This window comes from Gallus gallus, chromosome 1 (assembly GCF_016699485.2).
Source record: "Gallus gallus isolate bGalGal1 chromosome 1, bGalGal1.mat.broiler.GRCg7b, whole genome shotgun sequence".
NCBI classification, from domain to species: domain Eukaryota; kingdom Metazoa; phylum Chordata; class Aves; order Galliformes; family Phasianidae; genus Gallus; species Gallus gallus.
The window spans coordinates 123,908,938-123,934,184 of NC_052532.1; the positions used below are offsets into that span (position 1 = coordinate 123,908,938).

Consider the following 25,247-nt stretch of genomic DNA (forward strand, 5'->3'; position numbering starts at 1 on the left):
ATAGTGTCATATTAAAATATGATTATTGCTGAAGCAAACAAAAAAAAAGTCAGCATAGTGCATAAATCAGAAACCAGGAATAATGTTTCACAGATATCAGAAGGGGGGACACCTATTTAAAACATGAGCTCAGGAGCCAGAATTACCTCACACTGGAGAAAAGAATGGGATACGAAAACCATTAGAAGCAATTCAGCCTTCACTGAAACCTATACACATCATCATTAACAATACTAATTTGGCTCTGTGTGTGTAATCACGGTGTGCTAGTCTCACTTTATGTTCATAATGCCCATTAAGGGCAGCAGAAATTGTGCACATGGGCTCCCCAGCCCACAGCCTGGTTTGCACAGACACACATCTCTAATAACTCTGCCCTGTACAGCCCAGCTGAGACGTCCAGCACATCAGTGGGAATGAGGGAGCAGCTGCACAGCTAGGCTGAGCCAAATGTAGAAAATATTATTCATTTCTTTATTTTGATAATTCAAGAATTTATTATTAGTAAAGCAACAACGGAAAAGTAAGTTGTAACTGCTCACACAACACTGAATTCAAGTTCACACTGACACAAGTCTGTCTTGGTTTTGGTAAGACTGATTTCATATGCTACTGTTCCCTCAAAATGGCTGTGAAGATCATAGATGCAGAACACGCTTAAAAGAAACAAGCATTAATCCACTGCAGTTCATCCAGGAAGCCTTACACCCTTCCCTTCACACAGCACATATGAGGTAAGGGGGAATATTAACATTCTTACCCAGAATTTTGACAGTACTCTCAAAGACTGAAACTTTTACAGAAAAAAAAAAAAAAAAACCACAAAAACAGCTACTAAAGGATATTACCTCTATGTTGTAGGAAAGTTCAGACAGAAGAAATAGGAACATTAACAGTGCTCATCACCTAGATGGTCACTATAATCCTCAGTTGACTGAGATGTGGAAATAGCGCCTACCAACACAAAGTTGATCAGAATTATGGAGCACATTTTTTTTTTTACCATGCCTTTAGGGGGTCAGATGAGCTAGAAAATTGAAAAAGTTAAGGTTTTCTTCATATACGAGCAAAACCATCACAAAGCGTCCAGGAACATAACTCTAGGATACTAAGGGAATGAATTTTACAAAAATATCTAAAATAAATAGCGAATAAACTGTTCAACTGTGACAATGCTTTTTTTCTAACATCATCTCTTCCAGAATAGAGCAGGCCAAGTCAGTCCAAGTCAAGCTATAAAAATACAATAGTTTCATGATCGAAGGACACAGGCAGACGTTATTTCCTGAAGTGGACTTATTTCACTCATTTGTTCTAAAGCTATGTGAAATCCAGAGCCATCATTATAGCTAACAACTCCAAGGTAAGATTCCGCATTAAAAACTTATAAAATTGTGGATTCCAAACAGTTTTGCTTTTAATAAAAAGTCAGGCCAAGTCCAGCAGAAATACTTACAAAAATCAAATCTTTACTTCCCAGTCTTATAAATAAAATCCTGCACGAGGTGACTCTTGTACAACTTTATGTTCACTGCCAGTTCCTCACACACTTCTAGTACTCATTATTTCCTCTTACGGAACCCCAGCACGTATCCACATCATCTCAAGACACTTATTTTTGTTTCGCCCATTTCACAGTAATTTCTAATTTTGCTCTATTCTTTGGAATGATTCAGACAACATATTTAAACATGCTCTGGATGAGGACAAGAAACAGAACAGTCCTCCTGAAGCCTTGCTAGTAATTTCCCCTTATTTTGTAATTAATTACATAGCCAAGGTACAGTCTTGCTTAATAAAGCAAGTATTTTACTGTTGTATCAAGTACTATGTGACATACAGCTAAATTCCTTATCATTAAGGATTATGGGTTAGTCATCTATCATAGTAGATCCTACTTTCATAACATACTTTAATTAGCAATTCATCTACTTTGGCCCTGGGAGTTGCACAGGAAGTCACCAGGCACATCTGTCTCAACAAAAGTTTTCTGGGTGACTTCATTCATTCCATTCCTGCCTGGAGAGAAAGGGGAAGGACACCAGCAGCCAGAAGTCATTAACACGTACAAGAACATCTTTTCACTGCATGCAAATCTTGTTGCCTGCTTTGACATCTGTCCCCAAACCTTTGCAGAATTTCTGTATCACCAAACCTATTTAACCATCTCATGTAGTTTCCATCTTCTTTCTGCTCAGACTCATGTCCCAGTGCAAGGATAATTGCATGTCTATTTGAAGAGCACATATCTTGCAACCCACTCCTCACTCTCAAGCGACAAGTACTCCTCTAAAGGCATAGTGCCTACACTTTCTACTCCTCTACAGAGACTGTCTCCATGGTTTGGGAGACAAGAAAAAGGCTGAGTAGCAACCACCTAGGGAAGAAACTAGGACATCCCCCTACCACCACCACCAGAAAAAGCATGTAATATCTGCACAACTAAAAATAAATGTAGAGAAGAGAGGTGTGCAATGCCACGGCTATCTAGAATTTCAATACATCTACCAATGCCTTTACGATTAGGAGCCTCCAGCTCAGATCCCTTGAAAAGCTGATGAACTATGCTCTCAGAAGACTGGCAATCATAATTAAGATAAGCTTGCAGTGGAAAAAAATTGCTACGTTAGAACTCTTGGACCTTTAACAGTACAACCCAGATAAATTCTAGTACACTAATTGTTAAGAAAAAGATACCCTTAATTATACATTGTGATTATAAGTAAATCAAGAGAGTGTCACACAATGTATCTCAGCAGACTCTACAACAATTGGCGCTTCCTTCTTATGCTACCCAGTGTGCAAAAATGTACACTGCAATTTTGATTTGGTTTAAAGGAATTCTGTCACTAAGGAAAATTACTCAGCATTATAGCAAAAAAATCAAAGTCCTTCTTTCCTAAGCTAAAAATGATCTTTTCATCGTTAGTTCAGCAGGAAAAATTATTTTTTACTTCGTTCAGAGGTGAGGCAGTCTTTGTAATTCCTCAGATGCTTCCTTTCATCAACTTGCACCTTACTATGGAACATCAAATGCCACTGTGGCCAGATGACTCCCCTTCACCCTGTTCCAGTAAAATAGTCTCTGCTTCAGTGATAACGTCACATCTAAAACCATTTTTTAAATATACAGAGAAGCTCTGCAAACTCCTGCCATTTTACTTCAGCCTTCACAAAGACAAATCACCACTCATTCTTTACTTAGTATATATGTGACCTCAGAAAAAAATTTTAAAAGTTATTTTAAAAGATTATTTTTAGGAACCTAATTTTTGAACTCTCCTTTTGATGCAGTTTTTAACACGGAACAAATACTGAATATACTTACAAATATAAGCCTCAAAATTACTTAGTGTTTAATAATAGATGGCTTTTTCATTGTAATACACAATGACAAATATATTTTATAGAATCATAGAATTGCTCAGGTTGGAAAAGACCTTAAAGATCATTGAGTCCAACCACAACCCAACCATACTACCCTAACTCTAACAACCCTATGCTAAATCATGGCCCTGAGCACCACATCCAAACGGTTTTTAAACACATCCAGGGATGGTGACTCAACCACCTCCCTGGGGAGCCTATTCCAGTACTTATAAATAACTTTTAAATAACTTATTTAGAAGGAATACTAATAAAACAGTCATTTTTACAACAAGATATTGTTCACAAAGACACTCTCTTTGAGTTCTGAACATAACATCCCTAGTAAGCATTTCTATTGAAAAATAAGTATTTCCTTTCTAACAAAATTTTTTGGAATATTTATCTAAACTTATTTCCTATTCAAAATATTATGAAAAACCTAAAACCATGCTCAGTATCTAAGCAGTGAAGAAAGAAAATAAAGACTAAGATACATATTATGACTGCTGTTTTGGAAAGGAAAATAAGAATTAATAAATTAAATGTAATAAGAATAACTCATTCTCCTCCAGTAGAAAAGAATACCAGGCACAGGAGCTGTGTGATTCATGGGCCAGGCTCAGGAATTTGAATGCATTATATAAGTTAGCTGCCTAGATGATGATCTTACACTCACCCACTTCCTTTAAACACTCATCCACAGGAATACCTGAGGGCAGTTTGCTTTGCAGCTTTCTCTACATGTCAGTGTACCAAACAAACAAACTTAACCCTATCTCTAAAATAAAGGACTCTGCTTCATGCAGCAATAGAATTAGAGGAGTTCACCCCTGACACTGGTTGGGATGGAGCCTCTCCCACAGGTTGCCATCGCCCTTGCTAAGGCCAGATTCTAGGATCCACCTACTCTACTTGTAACAGCTAATCAAGCCAAAAAAGCAACCCCATCTTGTCTTCCACTTGTTCCAGCTCTGTGGCTAAAAAAAAAACATTTGCATTTAATAATGGAGAAGCAACTATTTTGTCATATGAGACAGTAAGTAATGATCTGGACAGTAAGAAAATAATAATCTGAAACTGTGATCTTGAGTTCCACGTAAGCATGTTCCTAACACAAAGCCCCACTTCTTCTAAAAACTACATAACTGAAAATGCAATGGGGAAAACCTGCTTGGGAGGGGAAAAGAGTTAGGAGTGGAATGAAGCTTCTGCAAGCTTCTGTAGGTAACTTATGAAAACAGGTTGCAGTATGTCACTTTCATATCACAATTTATACAAAAAACAAAAAACAAACAAACAAAAAAAAGCATAGTGCTCATAAAGGGAACAGTACATTTTGGGCCAGGAATACAGATGCCACACTTAGTTGGAGGCTTATGACTCAGTTAGGAACTCCATTTAATTCAATGGTGATGTATTCTCTTTGCGAGGATAGTAAAGCCATTACAAAGCTTGGTAATGTGGAAAAATACAATGTGGATTAAGAGAAATCAGGCAATATTTTACTGTGGTTGTTTGTATTCATGACTCTGAAAGAACGTTAGAAAATAACAACCCTGATGTAATCACTAAACATTTCTGCATCAGGTTACTGAGGACAAATGACTTCTTAAAAGTAAGTTTTAAAGTTTGTTGCAGGAGTAACACATTTTGCTTATAATTAACTGTTAATAAGTACAAGTTGGAATCCCTCATTATTAGTAACACATAGAGCTTTTAATTAAATATACAGATCTTTCCCCCTTCTGCAACTTTAAGGGCGCACATTTCATTAAGTAACAATCTACGAGTGATCTATTAAACACAAACATGCTCCATAACTGTTTAATTGACAAGCACATACTTTCTTCTGTGCATTGTACAGAGGCTACCAAATGTGAGCTGTCCAAAGTAGAATTAATGGGCAAATATGAAGTTACTACTAAGCAACAACTAAAAGAAAAGTTAAAATGCTTGAATAATTGCCAGCCACAGATATAAGACTGAGTCTGGCAATGAGAAAGCATCCTATTATTTCAGCAGGCATTTTACTTGGAAATGAGCAGTACATCAAAGTTACACAACCATGAATAAAGTGTGAAAGCAGAAAATTTAATCAAAATCATTACTAAAAGAAATAGGTACTGTTGAGATATAATGTTTCTTGCAGCAATAGTAAAATTGAGATGGCAAACACTGCCTTCTACGTCCTAGAAAACTACTTATGCATGACACAAGCTAACATATCCAAAACCAGCACCAATTTTAAAAGAAACCTGTTTTATTTTAACATGGGATTGTAAAAACAAAATTAAAAATTGCAAGAGAACCTATGTATATCCACATCTGTGTGGTGTGCGCCTACCTCAAAACTAACCAGGATGGCTGCTAAGCATTTGTGCAGAACCTCATCATGTCCTCCAGCACACAAAGAACTTCTAGTACTTCTATATCTGAAAAGAACAGTGAATACATTTTGCCCTGTCAGAATAAGCAGTCCAAACCATGGTGGCTCCTCTTTAATTGGAAAGAGATGATGACAACTACAACAGGAGCCAGCAACATTCAAGCAGTGCTCGATTGGCAAAGCAACACCACGTAAGAGACACTCAAGCCCACAGAAAAATACGAGTCGCTTGCGATCATTTAGAAAGAATGATGAGAATTTCTTTGCCAACAGCCAGACTAAAATGTTATTTTCTAAGCTGGGCTTCAGTTCTAACATTTTCCACTCTCTCAGTCAGCTTTGTTCAAATTCTCATTGCTCTGGGCACAGCTGATTGGCACTATGTTGCACAACAAGAGAGACCGTGTCCTCATAGACGGTGCTTCTAACACACAGTATTTCACCAGTACCTGATTTTATTTGTGTATTTATATATGTATACGTATATCGGTATCTTCACTCTGGCACAAAGATGATTAACAATCTAAACTTCAAACTAGATTTGATGCTGTATGGCTGTCAGTGCTCACAGGACATTTGGACAACGTGCCCAGTAACACGCTTTAACTTCTGGCTAGCCCTGAAGTAGTCAGGCAGTTGGACCGGATGATCTTTGTAGGTTCCTTCCAACTGAACTATTCTATTCTATTCCATTCTATTCTAGTGTTCTACTTGCACTGGTTTTGCTCCCCACAGTAGCTAATTTGTCACTGACTATTATTTGCGAAACCAGGACTTAAAGAGACAAGAGGGAAGAAATGATTTTATTTTTATCTAATGTTGAAAAAAAAAATTGCTTCTGAATCATGTCTAGCTTTCAAATAGTATGGACGAAGTTTCATAGTTCCTCTCAATAACTTCCAGCATGAAAAATAACAAATGCCAGCACCTTTTGAGCGAAGTTGACCATATCCAACAGTAAGATCACCAAAACAGACTAACAGGATAAGGACAGTGAGCAGCTGGCTGCTCACCACTTGTGAGGCTACAAAGAGGCCGCCAGGGGAGCCATCAGACTCCTGGCCTCATCTCAACACAATGGACTAAAAGCATGGCCACTTGCCATTGTCTCTTTACCAAAACCACAAACACTAATGACAGCGTGGAGGAAAACAATCACTATTGCTTCTCATTACTGTTTCCTTCAACTCCTATCACTTTCTGCACGCAGGCTTTCGTATCCTTTGCCCATTTTTATGTTTCTTCTGTTTTCTATCTTCTTCCTACCGAACCCTTTGTTACTGTTTTCCACGATTTTAGTCTTCCCTCTCATGTTATTTTCTTCTGCTGCTCTTCAATGGCTCATATATTTTTAACGTATGATTTATGAAGTACTTCTTTAATGAGGAGTGGGCCTGATTTCAGCCCATTTTATGTCTTTGAAGTTCTCTGGCCATTCTTTCCCCTCCCAGTTTCTCCTTATCAGAAACCAAGAGCAACACAGGTTTCACACTGAGGGCAGCTGCTTGCTCATGATGGAGAGAGGTCATGACAGCAAGACAACACCCTACAGATCACAATGAAATAGTCATCCCATACATTAGAAGGTGACTAATTGAAATAAAAAGCCATTTTTACTTAAGCACAAAACAGAGTCAGTTTTTGCTGTAGTTGAGCTGGTGGCTTTCACTGCATGCTTTAAACTCAGACACGTTCTGCTTCATTTAACAGAGGAGTATTGTGCATAGTGTGTCAGAGCACAGAGGGATGGAAAAAGAGGCACGCCTCCCCATCAGCTTTTGATTGTGAAATACAGTGTAATGGACCCTCATTAATTCAATTCATGCAGGTAAGACCAACACTGAATCATTAAATTATTGTGAACAAGCTCCAGAACAAATAGCACAAAAGGATTCTTAACTGCAAAGTGTACTTTGCTCATTTATGTTGATAGCTGTAGCATAACTATAATTATTTATTATACTCTCTAAATTACAATCTCTCTTTTGTTTAATATGGGCCTTCATCATAGCACCAGCTATTGCGCTTCTGCTGAACAATGTTCAAACCTGTTTTTAATTGCTTTTCATGAATTCTTAAGTAAGAAAGTTAGCTGAGTTGTTCTGACATATATAACAAAGGCACTGACAGAGAGAGAAAAAAGGAATAATTCGTAACAATTTTCTCTTAAGTAATTTTTCTAATAAAAATACGAGACATCTCACGACATACATACTTCTTCCTTAAGTCGGGATGGTCTAAAGAGGGAGAGAAGATAGAAGCTTCTTATTAGCCTAATGGCAAAGAACTTATATCTACTGGCCTTCCAACGGAGTCTGCAAGCTCAAATGGAAAAGGAGCACAGAGTTAGCAGTAAGCAATACTTCATGAGTATTTCAATGAATGTTACCATCTTTTTTTCCCTTTTTCCTTCTTTCTTTGAAAAAGGGGAAAAGTACTGCAGTAATTAAGTATCACTCAGATAAAGCGCATAACTTGAACTCTTGCAGTATGACGATAAATAAAATATAAGCCTGCATCTGGCTTGGACGGTTGGAAGAATGGCACAAAACCAGTGGGAAGCCACCATTCTCACCTAGCAGAGTTGAAGAAAGGCCACCTTGTACCTCGCAATCCAGGCTGGTACGACCCAGTGGAATTAGCAAAATCGAACCATGCATTTTAGGAAGGGTAACAACTATGTGCTTACAAATTTGGGGGTTAAGTAGCTAATTAAAAAATGGCACATTGTACAGTGAGCCAGTTATTAAGGACTACCACTGTATTTCAGACAATGTGGACCAAGACATTTACAGCACTAAAGGAAGAAATCCAAACAAATATGCTTTAACATCCTTCAGTTTATTGACTCTTATGGCTAGTTATCCTTATTTTAAAAGGTCAGAATTGACTGTTGGAAGGGATAGACTCAGCCAAAACACAGTATTTTCTTCTCCAGTGGTGTTAGAAAATAGGCCTATTCAAGTCTTACCACATTCATGATAACGATAATGAAACCTACGCTTCCTAATTGTACTTCTGTACTAAACAGCAGTTCTGACCATAGCCAAGTCATTTTTGTGGTGCATGCATACAAAACAGTGCATTCTAGCTCAGCAATCCAGTTCTCTAACTAGTTGCATAAAACTTTTGGAATTATCTACCACATGCATGTTAGCACTGAAGGCAGGAGGTCTCTTCAAAAGCAATTTCCCCTCTATCTAGACAGAAGTGAAGAACTGATCAAAGGAGTTCTAGAGACGTTCCATCAGGCTATGGTTACTAATATAACATATTTTGCTGCTTAAAAGCAAAAATATACGAAGTCTGCTCTTCCCTGGAAATTCTGGAATATTAAAAAGCAAATAAAATGAGCAAACACAGCCCTTACCCATCCTAGGCTGTCAGACAGAGAGAGATGTCAGGAGCCAGACGGTAGCAGGGAAATGGGCTGGAACCTGGAAAGGTTACGTGCTGCATCTCTTTCCTTAAAGGCAGGATCAGCTTTACCTGCATCATTCTGACAACTGTCTAACTTATCCTTAAAAGCCCTTAAGGATGAAATGTCACCTGGAAACAGAGTATATTTGCTCCATCACTCAGACTGCTAATAGAAATGTAGAACAACATCAGATCTCTGCCAAACTTTCTGTGTAAGAGTGAAGTGGTGGTAACAGGAGGGAACCTTTCCAGCATTAATCTGTTTAACCAAATCCAGTTTTACCTCCTGTGTTTTGTTTACCTCCTGAACGTTACATCAACATTCGCATCAGAAGTTAAGAGAGGAAACATCTACTGCATCTCACTTTCTTCTGACCTACTGTGATGGATTGACTTGGTTTAAGGTGCTTTGCTCTTGGATCACATTGCTTTGTTCTAGGAGCCTTTAAAAAACTTGTATTTTCTCCAGTATTTCTGTTATAAAGGAAGACAAGTAAACTGGTCTACTGCTTCTTCAGCATTCACTCTCCCTTAAAAGCAAAAAGAAAACCAAAACCAGCAAAGGCAGAGATAGTAGCATATCCTTTTTCTCTATACCCTCCTTGACCCTTATCCTAAGCAAGCTACTGAGATGAGAAGTTCCAGAAACTGTATTATTCCCAAAGCAATTATTCCCCTTGCCTACACAGCCTGTCACCACACAGAGAAACCTCTGGCTCAAACTGCGAGCCATTGCATAGTTTCCTATTTGAAGATCTCTGCACATGCTAAGGCTAGACAGTACCCTCTGCAGGTAGAATATGGCCAGCACTGAACTGTATAATATTTCTGGTGTGGAAAGGATGTTCCATTCACCAATGTGCTGGTTTGCTTCATGTCACCTTCTCTAAATTACCTCCCTTCAGCTCACTTTTATAATCTCCAACACCATCTACTTCATATCTTCCTTTTAGATGTCATGCAATCTAAAAAGCTCCATACTGTGGCATTTCATGTGCAGTGCACCTTTTGTCAAATCCATTTTACTCCCTCCATTTCTGTGTACATAACCAATGCTTGCACTTTTTGTCAAGCATTTTTAATTGTACGCATTTAAAGAAGCTTTAAAAGAAAGCCACATGCCTGCCAGGAGCAGTAATGACTGTTTTTCACTTCCTCAGAGTACTCCATCATACTTAACAGCCACTAGAGTATTTGCAGGCTTTGGAAGAAGAGGGCCTAGACATTATTGTACTAATGTAAGACATTTGTCATTGTGAAGGTCAGCAATTCTTTCCACATTACAGAAAAATACTGCAGACAGTACATAATCATAAGCTTTGTTATAGAGCATTTTCTAATAGCCATAATATTCTATTGTCTGCTCCAAGATGAGTAAGGAAAACTAATAACCCCGTCTCTTACAGATATATTAAACATAAGCTTTTTAGTCAGCAAATACAACTGCAAATCATTGTGCTCTAAGGTCTACTGAAAGACTGCACGGTTTGCAGGGCTTTTACTGCTTAGCATTTAGAAAAGAGAGATGAATTGCAGTTGAGTATGTTCCTGAAAAGGCAGAACCACCACCTTGCCTTCCTTTTGCCAATGAAAATACACCAGTTGCAGCAGTTCCATTTGCATGCTGACAAAAGTATTAAACTCTGAGCTTAAAATTCCTGCTTTGGGGGATTTCTTTGCAGTTAGTAGGGGAAAAAAAAAAAGAAAAAAAAAAAAGGCACATTTTGTACACACTTTCCTCCTTTAATTTTCTGTAATTCCTGCTCCAGCTTTGGGTGATTCAAAACAGCAGCATGCTCCTTAACAAAGGCCCACATATTTTTCCCTCCCTTGTGCAGTTAGCAAGTAAATCAAAGACATTCAAGAGATTAGTGAATATGGACTAAATGCAATTTAAGGAATAATAGCTTGCAAGAGGAAAACCTTACATGCCTGAGAAAAACCCACTATGGTAAACGGAGCACTTCATTTCCACTCTAGAGGAATACAGGAAGAGTTTAATTACAGAGTACACTGGGTCATAGAATCTGTATGTATTCAGAAAGCATCTACAATAAATGTTTTAGAATTAGCTAAAATAATCAAAACATTTTCTTCATTACTTTGTTTATTAAAACGTTTTTGGCTCTTACTCTGAGTTGGAAGGACTTTGCCCAGTATCAGCACCATTACAGCTGCTTTGTTCCTGAGATAAAAACTAGTAAGAAAGCTACCATTACACCCAGAGAAACCTGGAATCCTTATAGAGGGACACTCTTTTGAAGCCAGTGTTGGCCACAGAATCTGATTGCAACGAAAAGAAGGAAGAGAAATCAAAATAGTTTTCTTAAATGTTAAGATTTTAAATTCAGTACCTCCAGAAACAATAAGAAGTCAACAAACTCTGGGGAAATACATCACTGACTACTATAACTAGGGACCATAATTTCACTAATAGGCACATGCAAAAATGATACAACCAAATTATCTGCAGTAGTTGATAAAAAGGGGTTTGATTTAAAAATAAACAGATCAACACAAAGATGCTTCTCCTCTAAACACAGTTTTTCACTCTCCTTTTCAGAAGAAATCCAGCCTACTTTCTAAACAAAAAACTCACCATGTAGAAGGGATAGGTATTAATTATGAAGACAGGCAATGTTCACATATTAGATAATGAATAACTCATTCTAAGAAAAAGCAGCAATTACCTGGATCTGAAACTGAAGAAGCTAAAATCAAACACATGCAGCATTTGACTTTCTCCTTGCCTGTCTTGGAGAAATTTTTAAGAGCTTACATAATGTTGAATATATATGTCAAATATATGAAAACATTTTTTTCCGCAGGGAATGAAGTGCCACCATTACATGCTATTTCCAATACTTTCAAACTAAGAAAAGTTTCACCATTAATTCAGATGAGATGAAAGACTTTCCACTACGATTAATTTTCAGTAAGAATGTACGTATTTGGTGACACTTCTGGACACTTTTCAGTATCACGCTTTAAAAGTTTAACTAAATAGTAAGCCATTATGTCCTCCTGCAATTACAAGTAAGTGGTATATGAGTTAAAGGGTATTCAAGAAAGAAATAGTTTTAGACCGATATTCATACTTTATGAAATAAGAGCATGATACACTCCTGGAACTGCAGTTGAAGATGCTGAACTCCATCATACAAAGGACTGCATGAATAGGACCCAGTATTTCCCTAAACCAAGTTGTTTTCTTCCTAGCATGTGAAAGCTTGCAAAATCTGTATCAGTCTGCACGTGGCTTGTGAGACTGTTGTTTTCAGAAGTTAAGAATATATGGTTTCCATGACAGATCCAATGAAGATCCATGACAGATCCAAGACTTGTGAAGGGCTTGGAGAATAAACCTGAGCAATTCTATGATTCTATGAAGGCAGGAGTTTTGGGTTTTTAATCCGAACATTTACAATTAAAATAGATACACACGGACCAACACATCGAAGTTATTGAAGAGTCTTGTTATTAGCAGACAAAGGCAGAAAATACCAGGCATTAAGCAAAGATGAATGCCGTACTCATTAAGAATATCAGAAAGTCGTCTACAAATGGTAAGAATGAGGAAAAAGAAAGGATTTGATAACAAACCTGCTTCATGAAGGCTTTTTTGTTGTTGTTGCCAACCAGAACCAGCACAGTTTATGTCTGGACATGATAGAAAAGACATTTAGAAATAGTAAAAAATATGACAAAGTAATAAGAACTCTGTTTACATATCGAGGCTGTCCAATTTTTCATCAAGTCACTGTCAATAGGAAAAGCTTAAAAAACAAGAAAGAAAAACAAGAGAAATGGAAAAGAGAATAACTGTGCATGCATGCTTCAAGGAAACCAAGAAACCAGAGTCAACGGTCTGACAATTGATGTATAGTCAATATTTCAGTTTCCAAAAGAGGAAAACCATCTATTTTGTCAACATCGCACCGTGGCATATTTTTTAGGAATCCTTATAAAAAAAAAATGCATGTACACTCATATATACAGTCAGATTATAGATATTTATTTTCTGTGTTAAACTGATCTAGCATGTACATGCTCTATAGAATGAACAATAGGTCAGACGGTACCCTGGTGCACTGCCTTCCATAAACATAAGCATCACTTACACATCTGGCAGATGTTCTTCTTGTTTGCAGGCAAGCTCCTTCCTGCTGCAAATGGTCAGTAAAGCCAGGCAGCTCACCGGCACCAGCCATGAAAAGCTCCCATCTGGTACTTCAACGATCCTATTCCCCAACCTCCTCAAATAATTCACTTCTAATGTGAACTGATTCCTATGCATGAGTACAAAAAACAGCATCATAATCAAGTGCAAGTGTCAGAACGCTTCTTTCTTTAACTGCTAATTTCTAAGCCCCTGCAGCTTTGTATTGTAGCAGGAAAGCATGTCACAAGGAGCAGGATCTACTGTTGCGATGCTGCAGGGCATAGGATGAAGCTGTAGGAAGAAACAACAAAGGAGGAAAGCTACCAGATGGCATCCATGAACGTAGGACACAGTCAGCTATCCCCTCCAGCATATTTTACATACCAGTACAGCCACTTACAAAATTCCCAATGCAACATGTCCATCTACACTTACCTACAAAATGGGTTGAGGTCACATTTTACCATCGCATGAATTTGTGATGAATTTCAGCTAAGTTATAACACAGTTTAATGCAGCTTGAGAATACATACTAGCACCTAGCATCAAATATACAATGAGATCAAAATTCTTAAGAGCTGTCCCGTCCTTCTGGGTCAATCACTTATTCCTTCCAAGGTTTGGGCTGTACGAAAAAATTCTGAAATTCCACTTAGAACCACTTTGGAAATTCAAAAAAAGAAATAACAAATAAATAAGTATTTGTAAACAAAAAAAGAAATAAAACAAAATAAAGCAGTCTGTCCCACTTCCTTCGAGGAGGAGGAGTGCACAGTCAGCACTTAAATAAGCAATCAGATATTTCAAATGACACTATCCACAGATGAAGCTAGAAATCTTTCAACACCATAACAATCATTTGCAGGAGTTCAAAAGATTTCATTGCTCACCACATGTGGAGAGTGGTAATGAGATGAAGGGACTTGTTGGATTTCATGTAACTACAGAGCACACAGTAATTCAGATTCTCAGCCAGTTCGAGCAATTATCACTCAATTTACTTAATTTGAACTGTGCTAACTTACATTAATTAGGAAGCTGGCCTAGGACTTAATTTTAGCCTTTTAGGCACCTGATATAACTGCTTTAAGACAGAAGAAAACTACTTCTGTTTTTTGAGAAGAATGCATGTTTACAAAACATAAATCTATGAACAAAAGCACGTACATTCTGCTTTTTGCCACAAAAGGAAAGACGGTAAACCATAGAATCATAGAATTGCTCAGGTTGGAAAAGACCTTAAAGATCATCCAGTCCAACCACAACCCAACCATACTACCCTAACTCTAACAACCCTCTGCTAAATCATGGCCCTGAGCACCACATCCAAACGGTTTTATAACACTTCCAGGGATGGTGACTCAACCACCTCCCTGGGGAGCCTAATCCAGTGCTTAACAACCTTTCTGTAGAGAACTTTCTCCTGATATCCAACCTAAACTTACCCTGGTGCAACTTGTCATCTCCCCTCATCCTGTCACCTGTCACCGGTGAGAAGAGACCAACCCGACTCTCGCTGTAAGCATCTTCCAGGTATTGGAAGAGAGCAATAAGGTCTCCCCTCAGCCTCCTTTTCCACGATTTATTGGTTTCTGAAGTGCAAAGAGCTACACAGAAAGCCTCTGCAATTTTCTTATGACACACTCACTCCCCAAGCAGCCATGGAGGCTGAAGGCTTACATGCAGGTAGAACAGCAAAGCGATGCTGCACAGCAGCGTTCACCACTGTGAAGCAGCACTAATGGTCCATGACAGTACTCTTAAGTATTGGCATGCAAATAAGACACCCTAACCAAGCCTCCCTGCTTTCCAAAATTGCCACATTGATTACAGCCTGAGAAAATGTCTTCAGAAAGTAGGCCAGGTCTTCACTTGGCTGAACTTGGCCACCAGCACACACGCAGTCAGGCATCAGGAGCACAATGCAGCACAGTGTCCATGTGTTAAGGTAGGCATGCATGGGGCCCGCAAAGAGAACAAGGTATTGGGCTGTAAAACTAGCCAGAACAAGAAGCTGCACAACAATCGCAGCTACTTGAGCCTAATTACTTCCATGGACCGATGCCAAGTTTGAGAACGGACAAGAGAAAGAAAAACATTTTTCTTCAGCCTACACTTGGAATAGAGAGTCAGAATAATAATCAGGAAAAGTATAGGAATGTGCGTGATACGTATCCAGAAGTGATGCAGAAGCTATGAACCGTTATCTGCAAAAGAGCTCTGTTTTAGATATCAGATTTGTACACAGCATTGGGAGGTCTGTTCCTTTCTTCCCCTTTATTCTGCTCTTTCACAGTGCCATCGGGTCAACTTGCTCAACCTCCCAAATTTGAGTGCTCTGAGTAGAAGTCAGGCAGTATTTGCTCTCACGCCCAGGAAGATTTTGCATTGGACTAGGTTTACAATACTCTACAAATAATATTGCATGCAATAGTTTTATAATTATAACCCCTTACATCAAAGTATTTGTTTCACTTTATGTTAAAATTAATTTAGGTGCAGAAGTGACATAAAAGCCTCGTGATGGCATGTGACAGGCTGAATTATCTGATACCCTACGAAAACGCATGGCTCTTGAGCAAGATCAGAAGTCACTGGCCCAGATGCCACAGGAACCTTCACATCTCATGCAGCCCAGTCTAGGTGTTACAGTTCACCTGCTAGCACCCTGTCATACAGCATCTGCAACGTCATCATCTTGAAGACATCCCTGACAACAGATGTGTCACAACTGAAGTTATCTAAAGAAAAGAGATAGAAAAACATTTTGCCTTCATAAGGCTTAATACATTTCCTTGGCATTGTGTAATCTTCTGAATTTTAGAACATGCCAAACAGCATTACTTCTTTTACTGCCTCTAGTATCTTAGAAAGAGCCATCAGATAATGAGCCGTGAGTCACTCTACACATCTACCATCCATTTCACCAGCACTGTTCACTGACATCCTTTATGTTTTAAAAATGCATTAGCGGAAAAATGTTTATTCTCACCCTCAATCTGATTGACCTTTCAGACGATGAGGCTTCTCCAGACATAGGCTTCATAACACCTCTTCTGCACTGCCAGTCACATGTCAGAATTCAAAGCACTATACTTCTAAGGAGGTCTCCTGGGAAGATCAAAAGCACATCCTCTGCTTCTGTAGCAAAGATTAATTCAGATCTAAAATCTCATTTTGACTCTGAAGATATGTTCACTTTACTAAACGCTTTTGTTCTCCAGTTGAGAACAGTAGAGACCAACTGGCTCCAGACTATCCAAGTATTTACTTCTGGTGCTGTCAACTTACTGAAAATGGTGCCCTTGTCCTACCAACGTTCGCTTAAGGTCACTGAACGTAGCTTCAAAAAGACTCTAGAATTTCAACAGTTTAAGTGTTTGAAACTGAAAATCCATCCTAAAACAGACTCCGTGACACGAGTGCTACAGAAAAACATTTCCCTCTTTTACACATGCTGATGGGCTGGAGGAACAGGCAAATGAGCCAAACACACACTAAATTAGCTGCAAAGGTACAAGGTTAATTTGCATGAATTCTTCTCCTTAGAAGAAAAAACAGTGAAGCACAGTGAGGAAGTAAAAGTCTTTTCCATGCCTTTAATCCAACGAAACTACAGAGCACAGCAAATACACAATCTTAAAATAACACTAATGACAATGTCTCTTTTCACAAGCTTATAATTAAGCTTATTCTTCAGGGCTTTGTCAAATCAGTTCCTTGATGAATGAGCAATTAAAATTTAAGTAAAAACATGTACTGTCTAATAGATTTTGTTGGTAGAAAAATATAAATCTTTAAATTAAAGATTCATTTTATCAGAGAGTGCCTCACCTTTTCTCTACAGTTTTGTTGATGTTGCTTAAATCTTACCATAAAAAAAGCTTTGTCTTCTGCCAAATCTGTTCCAGCAGTTTAAGATTTCAGTTTTCTTTGATGTGTTTGCACTGATTACAGCTTAAGAAAATCTTTCATCAGAAATATTAAGGAATTGATAACGTTTATCTTGTTCTTATCACTTAAAAAGGTGTACGCAGTTTACAAGTTGGGAACAAAGACAGCACATGTACCACATACTATAGCAGACCAGAACCTCTACAACTTAGTGATCTTACTAACATTCTTTTTCTGTCTAAGTTACAGTTGCATCACTGACACAGTGCCTGTTCATTCTCTAATATATGATGAATAACAGCACCTAACTACTTTAAATGTATACTCTACCAAGTCAATTCAATGCCTGTGCAGGTTTTGATCTGTTCTACTCATGCAAACAGTTGTTCTTAAAGATAAAATCCAAATCACTTAATTTGAACTGCTTCAACTGATGAGATCAATTCAGTTCATGTCAGACTTCCGTGCTGCAGCTTTACCAAATACATAAACCCATCTGTGCAAGAAAGCAAAGCGATTTTAGGCTTTGCAAAGCTTAATACCTTCACAGAATTTAGGACCTCTAATTCTACATCACATAACCTGCACTACAGTAAACAGGATGCTTTTGACAGTCTGTCTGCCCACAAAGCTTTCAATTTTGAAAGATACAATTTCATGAACTTCAGGGCAGCAGACCCTGCTGTCTCTTGATGATGTGCGCTCATTTAAAAACAGCTATTCCTTCTCTCCTCCAAATCCATTACATTCTGCTTTTCCACAAACCCAAGAACACGGTGATGGAACAAAGGGAGGATCAAAGAATACACATAGTACTGTCTATCTAAACCTGAAATGTTTTTTCTACTATTAGGTGGGAAAAAAGCAATTCCTGATGCAGGGAAGAATACTGTAGATTAAGCTGGAAAATCCATAAGTTGATGGTCATTTAAATTAATTATTAATTATGCTTGACAACAATCCCTTCCCTACCCACACTCTGACAGGAAAGCGCTTCACAGTTACACAATGCATCTGTTAAACACTGAGCTGCTGAAGTCGGAGCTTTTTCTTCTGCCTGTAACGATTTGGATGTTCACAGGAAGGGCAAAATACACAGCCATCGCACAAAGCCATTTCATCCATTGGAGACTTGCGTTTCTCCTTAACCTTCTCCTTTTTAGGCTTTATAATACTAACTGCCTATTATCATCTCCAACTCAAGGAAACAGTTCTCGGATCCCAGATTATTTTTATTGTTTCCTTCTGGATTGAAATGGGCCCACATCTTCCTACGAAGTCTTATCAAAGCTGAACATAACAAAATAATTATTTCATATGTCCTAAACGAAGCCTCACTTAAATTTTAGCAAGTCATTTATGCTTTGTAATCAGAGGGCATCCTCACAGAGTCCCTCGATCCACAGCAGGAGTGACATTTCCATACTTGTTCTTTCCCTTGGCCAAATACTTTGAACACAGACCTCTGCAGAACCCCGGTTCCCCTTTCACTGTCCCCTCTTGACATGTTCTCATCAGTTCCAGAACAAGTGCCAAGCAGAACTGACACTACCGAACCTGAAAGCCCCGTGTACTGTTTCTGTGACACCAGCTGTATGATACATATAGTCCCAGACACAGCAAATACAGAGTGCTGAAAGAAACGCTATTTTATTTGAAGTCTCTGAGAGTAACTTCAAGCTTTTATTCCATTAATAAAGACCCATTTTCACCTATACAAAACAACTCATCAAGTTCATAAATCATTCATCTTAAGATACAATTAATAGGCAAACAGCTTATTATCACCACAGCAGGCAGTTTTTATCCAACAGTACAGAAAGACTGAACGTGATTTAAAAAAGCCATGATGAATATGATATGGCCATCAGGGTGCCTGGTTGAAGAGCAGTGGCACTCTGTGAACAGGCAGTCTTCTGAGACTCCACTATTAGCCAGACCTCTTCAGTCCCTTTCCCCGTACCCATCGTCACAACAAAAATGGCAAAGCTCCTAATGATAAATGTGCTACACAACTTATAGCATACATTCACAGCCATGTCATCGTAGTCAGAGCATGCAGATTAATGAAGTGAGTAACACGTTTTTAACGTCAGAAATTATGATTTAAGTACAACAAAGTGAATTATAGCTTGTTGTATTTACGTGCACTGTCAGTCACAGCAGCCGGTTCCACAAAACAGACTTTAAATTAAGTTGTAATAGTCTCCAGCATCTCTCACTCTGCTTAAGAGATTCTTAAAATGTGAATGTGAATAAGTACACTTGTATTTTGTATTTTAAGATCCTTTTTATATTAACATGGCTGCAGATAGCCCAAATAGGACTTAAAACAACAGCTTAACAATCATTTGTCCAGTTAGGTCAGTATCAGAAGCCTTTATTTTCAGGACTTCATGTGCGAAGACTCCATCTACTATATTTTTGGTCTCTGCTGTAATCACATTGCTTGGCTTAAAGATCGGGTTTTGCTCAATACATCAGAACGGCAATAACTGACATCTTAGTACTCAGAAGTCAAGCAATACAAGAGAGTGCATTTATTTGCCTTTTCTCAAATTGCCCATTTGCCACTTGCTATGAAAGCGCCCTCCGAAAAAAGCACACCCAATACCTTTCAATGAGAAAACTGAAAATGAACTTTTAATGCAGTCCAGTGCCATAGGAATGGCAACTGAATTCAGACCTTCTGTATAAGCAGTATACTTCCCTTGAACACCACTTAGGAAAAACAAAATCAAAGCCAAAAGGCCAGGACAGCAAAATTAAAACACTAACTTAACATTCAATAAACATTTTCTAATCTGCTTTCTCGTAACTAGGTAACAAACAATAGTGCTTTCATTAGGAAAAGATTCATTTTGCAAGTGCCTGTGAGATATGAGCCATCTCCACAAAGCACATAGCAGATTCCTTCCAGCTTTCTGGTCATCCATGCACTTCAGATGGCCGTGTCACAGGAGGTAAGAGGCAGCAGATGCCCTCAAACAAGAGTCTTTCACTTTGCAGAGCAAGAAGTTCTTTGTACAAATATGGTATGTGATGAAAAAGACCTCCATCCATAGAATCAGAGATATCTACAGCCCTTATCACTGACATTTAACAGCCAGAGAGATGTTATTAAAGAGGTAGCAAGACATCCAAAAACACCTATTGTTTTCATCAAGAACAAAATACTGACAGAGCAGGATATTTGATAAGGCACAGGCAGATCTCAGGACGTTTTTTTTTCTTGAAGCTAAAACAAAAGCAGCAGCAATAAAGTTAGGCCACTTCACAGCAACCATCTGTCTGGATTCAAACTTCACAGCTCCACAGTCTACATCACAAAGAACTCAAAACACTCCTTGAATGGATAAAAAGCTCCAACTGCATCAGTCTGAGATCTGCTTCACTTTCTCTAAAATCCAGTTCATGCTTTAAGGCAAAGGAAGAAGCCAAAAGGCAGAGGCTACTACAAGAAAAGCCCTACCCCAACAGTGTTCTCTTAACATGGAACTGTTAGGTCTACTAAGAAAAAAAGAAAAAATACCATTTAAGGCATTCATAGGACTCGTGAATATGAAACTATTTTTTAATTACCTAAACACCTATGCCGAGGAATGTGTACTCTGTAAGTAGCACCAGCAGTCATTAGTTCCAGTATTAATTTTCTAAAGAACATTCACGATTGGGAAGTGAATTCAGTGGCTCAAGTCTAATTACGAAGGATCAATGGTGCAAGAGAGGTAGCCAACTTTTTCAAAGAGTCACTTCCTTTTCCCCAGTAATTAACACTTCCGAAACAAATTACTTGCATCTCATTCAATGCATCTCATGCTTACCACAAACAACAACAAAAAAACAATAAACACAGCAGTGAAATCATTGCTTCTTAAAGTTACAGCATCTTTGGGAAATTAAAGTGGGAGGAAAGGAGAATGACTTGTACTCTAATACGCTTGGGGCAACTTAAATAAAACTGGCTTGTACTGGAATTCAACTTAGAAACAAAAGATTCCTTGATCCTTTAAAAATGAACAATTTTGCTAAACTTAAAATAATTATGTGCTCAGTCAAGCATGACACCTATAAATAGATTCCTCATCAACATGCCTTCCTTTTATATATAAAAAGCTAAGTTCAGAAGCATTCAATAGAACAAAAGAGAAACCTACTGCAAGCACAGCTGAAAACATGGGGGGTGGAAGAGGGGGCATACAAAAACAAAATACCAGTATGTTGGTTCATTAATAAATGATGGAGCTACAACAATAGTACAGAAAACAATATAATAGCTCTACTTTCCTACATTGACTTTTTTATTTGTTGTTTTTTTAACTGTGAAGCACCAAAGAGTTTTCAAAAAGATAACCATGAAAAATATCATTAATATAACATAAATGTTGCAGAAGGTTTAATTGAATGTATTTCTAGCAACATGCCATCACCTCCTGTGTTTTCATTAAATTAATGAAAAAACAATGACTACTTAGCTATCTAATGATACAACAACAGGTAATAAATGATGAACCAACAAGTTCAGTGGTATGGATCGCCGACAACAGTAATTTGATTTCAGTAAACCATATGGCTATAAGTAAAGAGTCACAGATTTAGCAAAAAATGAAAGAAAACACCAAAAATCCCTACGTTTGAGACTGATGAACTTCAGTCTGAATAACTTCTATGTAAGGGTTATGGATTATAAGAGGTAACGGATGAAACAAACTACCTAAGAAAACCTGCAGGGAAATGAATGAAATGGATCTTGAATTTAGACACCTATATATTAGAGATTTTATTACCTCTGCTGCTCTCACATATCCCCAAAGATTGCATCAGAGAACAATATCCAATTCGGGTGCTCACATATTGAAGAGGGCTCAGTAAAGAGCAATGACAATAACTGAAAGGACTGAAAAGCATGCTTTACAATGAGCACATCAAAACATATAACCTAGTTAGCTTTTCAGAGAGAAGACAAAGAGGTGAGTTAATACAAATTGAGAATAAAGAGCTCTTTAAATTGAGTTGCAGCCACACTGCCTCAGAGTAGGAAAAAAAGGAATAAAACCATCTTCTTTGGAAGTACTCAGAAGAGGAAATGAAAGGCTAAAAGGCAGTTAACTTCAAGAGAAATATTTAGAACATGAAATTCTGAAAAGAATTTGAATTGAAAGATGACTAATATGGATTTCTTTCTCTTTCTCCCTGCCCTGTGCTGTAGCTGGCCAGATGAGCTTAGGTGACAGCTAACTGACACAGAAGAAAAGTTCTGTTACATGAAGATGCCTTAGTTAGCCCAATGCAGTTATCTAAAGAAAAACTGAAGCTGTCAGCAATCATGCAGTATAAATAAAGATGATATGCAAATATATTGATGACAGCAACAGTTGAAACACTATTTACACAAACGGTTGCAGATTAAGGCAGTTTTTTTTACAGAGTCAGCTAAAAGTTGAATGTACAGAAACCAATGGCAACGTGGTCTTCTTTTCCTGAGGGCACTAGGCCAGCTGTGATTCTCTACACAATCCTTTGGGATGCATATTTAAATGAATATTTATCATTTTTTTGTGCTGCAAATTATATTTACCAAAAAGCAGCAGCTGTTACTGCTTTTCCACATGCAGATTTCTGTCACGAAACTGAACTCAGCAGCAGAGGTGCCCAGCCTTACTCTGCTCCTGGGCAGGTAGGCAGAGAATGGCAGCCCACCCAGTCAGCCAACAAAACCACACGAAGCTACAAACAGGCAACCATCCTTAAGGATCCAGCACAAGCACTGTCGCTACTATGAGGGCTAGTCCAAATATTGTGCCTCCAGTTTAACTCTGTTAGCCCACGTCAACAGAGGTAGATGGTGATGGTATGGCAGTAGAGGTTGAATCTTCCCACCTGTATCCTGTAACATATTGTTACCATGAGACACATGGCAGCAGAGGGGCACTCTGACACAATAGCATCTGACATGGAAGTGTGGATGAAGTAAAGGGGTGGCACTGAATTCCTCTATGCAGGAAAAATGGCACCCAGTGACATTCATTGACACTTGCTGAACATTTATGGAGACAGAACAGTGGATGTGAGCACAGCAAGGCAGTGGGTGGTGTGTTTCAGCAGTGGCAACAGCAACCTGAAAGATAAGCCACGTTCCAGATGACCATCCACAAATGAAACGAAGGGTGTCTCAATCATCCCATATATGCAAATCACCAGATTACAACCATGGAGCTGAATGCCAGCTTCAATGCATTGGAAACAACAGTGGCAACACTGCAATATCACAAAGTTTGCACCAGGTGGGTCTCACAAATTCTTATACAGCAACAGAAAGAACACTGTATGAACACTGTAACTTTGTCAGGACCTACCGAACCAATACAAGCAATGAGATGTGGTGTCACCACAAACCAGAGTCAAAAGGTCAGTCTGTGGAGTGGCAACATGTGAATTCCCCAGGTTTAAGACACAGTGGGTAAAGTGATGTGACTATCTTTTGTGATAGGAAAGGGGTGATCCTTTTGGATTTCCTTAAACCCAGAGAAACCATCAACTCTGACACCTACATCACAACACCGATGACTCAAACTTCCAGAGTAATGCCAAAGAAGACGACAATCTTTCTCTACCAGCATGATAATGCCAGACTCCATACCAGTCTGAAGAACCGTGAAGCACACTGACAATCTTGGCTGGACTGTCCTACCACACTCACCATATAGTCCAGATTTGGTGCCTTCTGACTCCCATCTGTTTGGGCCAATGAAAGATGGACCATGTGGGCAGTGTTTTCCTAGCAATTATGCTGTCATAGCAGCTGTGAAACAGTGGCTCACCTCCACTGGTGCAGATTTCCGCAAGCGCAGCATGCAGACTCTTGTTCATTGCTAGCAAGAATGCATAGGTAATGGTGGTGACTATGTTGAAAGACAGAGTTTTGTAGCTGAGAATTTGCTCTATCAGTTTCTGTTCTTTGTATCTGTTATAGTTTCCATGAAAATAAATACGAGGCATTACTTTTGAAGCCACTGAAATTTGCAGTGTCTGCTTCCATGGTTCAAACTTCCAGATTTTCCTGGCATGCTTCTACTACAACATCTCCAAATTGTTATGCACATGAAGTCGGCATTCACAAAGCCAAGCTTTTCACTTCAAAGTTGTTCAGATACTGACCTTTATTTTGTAAGATTGCTCTGTAACATGATCTCAAGGGAGATTTTACAATTTGGAGTGCCAACTACCTCCTACGTCCACACCATTAGAAGTGCAGGAGTTGCATACCATCTTCTGCTCTCTTTATGGAGTGGTTGCCAATAGTTCAGGGTGCACTGTAGCATTCTTCCTTACAGCTACCTTTTAAGATTTTTCAGTGCAAGGCTGCTCAAGCACTCGTTGCCTGAAGACCTAAATTAGCACAGAGCCCAGAGCACCTCAAGCCCAGGACTGACACTACTTTGAGCAAGAGGTGGAACTTTAGTCCTCCTGAGGCTCCTTCCCACCCTGAATGATTTTGTTTGTTCATTTCAGTCAATGCCAACCTGGCTGCTGCTGACTCCCTTCCCATAAAAGTATGTACATCCCATACATAAACTGGCTGCAGGAGAGAGCGGAGGTACCTTGGCAAGTTTCTCATCCTCACATAACAGTGTTTGCATCTCATGCAAAAAGTAATGTCTTTTCCAGAAACACATGACGTATTTATCCTTTTTTAGAGCTTCTGTGAGAGAGCGGTTTCACAGAGCACATTGCCAAAGTGAAAAGCATCACATACACCTTTCTATTTCTGTACAGAACTGCTACCCAGTCATGGCCCACAGGCTGCCAAGCAGCTGCTGTGCCAGCTTCCATGGCCATATGCAGCAGAAAACCCGAGCAGCAGACAACTAGAATTGTTCTCTTAGGGACACTCATCTTCTGCTCATCTCTCCTCCTCTCATAAACACTTTCCATCACTTTACACATAGATTTGGTTCCTTTCCCTGGCAGCCCAAAAGGGCCGACCATACTCTGGAGTGCACCAGGCCCAGCACT

General features: G+C 38.7%; 1 protein-coding gene and 1 long non-coding RNA gene across 2 annotated transcripts in view; one reads left to right on the forward strand and one right to left on the reverse strand.

Annotated features, from left to right (window-relative positions):
• FRMPD4 (FERM and PDZ domain containing 4) overlaps positions 1-25,247 on the reverse strand; it is a 304,246-nt gene that overhangs the window by 217,163 nt on the left and 61,836 nt on the right. The window lies entirely within an intron of this gene.
• LOC112531499 lies at positions 1,202-24,236 on the forward strand. Its single transcript, XR_003073279.2, has 3 exons — positions 1,202-1,363; positions 7,466-7,583; positions 15,834-24,236. It is a non-coding gene; the product is annotated as an uncharacterized LOC112531499 (long non-coding RNA).